Source organism: Bremia lactucae, linkage group LG3 (genome assembly GCF_004359215.1).
Source record: "Bremia lactucae strain SF5 linkage group LG3, whole genome shotgun sequence".
NCBI classification, from domain to species: Eukaryota; Oomycota; class Peronosporomycetes; order Peronosporales; family Peronosporaceae; genus Bremia; species Bremia lactucae.
Genome location: NC_090612.1, coordinates 2,047,294 through 2,049,567, shown reverse-complemented (window position 1 = coordinate 2,049,567; position 2,274 = coordinate 2,047,294).

Genomic DNA, 2,274 nt, shown 5'->3' with positions numbered 1-2,274 from the left:
CTAAAGTTCTCGCGGAGGGCAATGGCGAAGACGTCATCCAATGTGGCAGGCTCCGCACGCTCAAGCGACAAGCAAGTCTTTTTCTCACGCATACCGGCCATACGGACATTCACCTGTATGTGCATGTCCATGGGTTGTGTGGTGAAACACGATGCCAGATGGCGAGCCATCTGCACGCAGTCGCATATCGCCATTTTACCCTGTGGCATGGACAGAAACTTAAGGGCACCATTTTCTCCTCTCGCGATGGCTCGAACGCAAGACGGAGGTCATCCTGGAGGGCTATGGTTTGCGATCGCTGTCGAAAGCCAGGGCATCGCGCGGCTGATTGCCACCCACCAGCGCAGTTATCAGCGTATGTAGGGGACACTATCATGTGGGCGCTGCCCCGGCCGTAAGTCTAAAAACGGACGGGACCAGTAGGCGTAGGGCGCCCGACTGGTTGGAACGGAGGTCCGCGATCCCCGATGGCAGCCCGACCTACCATCCCCCCTGTGCTGTATGCACGGTTAGCCACCACGGCAACTGGTGACTCACGTCTGATTGTTGTCAACTTACATGTCGCCGGTGTCCGGCGACCTTTACGAGCACTGGCATCCAGGGTGGAGAACGCGTGCTTGTCCACGACGAGCTTACCAAGGCGCATTCTTTGGATATCTTAGAGAACGGGAAAGGAGGAAAAAGACCTGCGACTGGGGCGTCTCGAGGAGCCTCGATGCGATGGCGGTGTCGACCTCTTGGAACCATTGATTCAGCGAAAATCGATATTTGCCTTCTCCTAGGTTTTCATCTTCACGAAATCGACTCGTGAAGATTGCGAGGAAGTTTAACCTCGCCGGTTGGATTCGGTGAGCTCGCGAGCCATAAACTTATATATGGCGAGACGTTGTGCGTCGAGGATCGCTAACCTCATCAGCGACGTGACGAAAGCCTCTCCCGATATCGCCGCTAGGCGACTGAGAACATCCCACTCAACACCAGTGAGATGGGGGAAGGTCGCGTGCTCCAGAAGCAAGTCTGGAGCGTCGAAATACTATGTTTCGCTCATCCCAAATTCGGGCATGGGAAGGATTACTAAATGCTACCAGGTGTAACGGGGCTAAAACGTCCCGTCACTAGCTTACACGAACGCTTAAGGAAGCTTCCAGCCTAAGAATGAGGTATCAAGTAAAATTGAAATCTATTTAATCTTGTCGAAGACTTTTATCGTACCAAGTACGGCCTTGTTCCCGTCTTTCGGGAACAATTATTATCAGGTAGTTTATCATTAGTCGATATTGGGTCTTAAGACACCCAATATTGAACCAATAATAAATTGTTACGCTATGCCCGCTGTTCGGGCACAGCACCTGCCTACAAATGTAATTGTTTATGTCTGTTTTGTGTTTATCCTGTAATGTGGTCCATTACAAAAAAAGCCTTAAAAACCGACTAGATGATCATATTCGCCCTAATACCCAAACGAGTCGCCCACTATCCTGTGCACATAAAATCACAACTAAGGACTCGAACCCCTGCTCCTGCTCCTTTTCGATTGGCGAGGGATACGAGGTGAACTGGCCGATAAGAACCGATCGCCATGCTAAAACAGGTTCTTCACGACGACAAGCTGTCATTAGCTACTTCATATCCGGTGGCACGCGATGCAACAGGGTCACCCAATTTGAATTCTTGAGCAATATCAGTAATAGTACATCCGTGTCAAATTGACACTTCTCAATTTGTCAAATTTGCTTAACTCTTATCCTTGTGGGGAACCGTGTAAAATGTTTTTACCCGAACATTAATTTTAATAAGTTGAGTTTGATAGTGTGATTTGGCCACTGCTACCCCCTTTGCTAGTTGTACACCCCCATAATAAATGTAACAGGCTGCAGTTGCCCTAATGTTACACTGTCCCAGTTAAGAACACTTGGTGTACTTAAGGGGATGGTCAATTACTAAATAATAGTAATAAGACCCAGCACTCGGGTGTGGTGCACATTTGTGACCAACCCTTGTGTATGTGATGCACATGGGTGCATTCACATTAGGAGGGATGACGGCTAGCGTCATCCGTTACGCGAGATATCTGGAAAGATATGCTCGCAATACATATTAAGTGTTATCTATAGAGATGACATTTTGATTGGTAAAAGTAGGTATTTATCTAATTCTTTTAAATATAAATCAGTCTGAAAACTACTTCCTACTTGGTAAGTACACACGAGGAGCCGGATTACCGCTCCCGTGACGACACTTAACCAGAGTACTTAGTGTGTTGGGTGAGGTCGC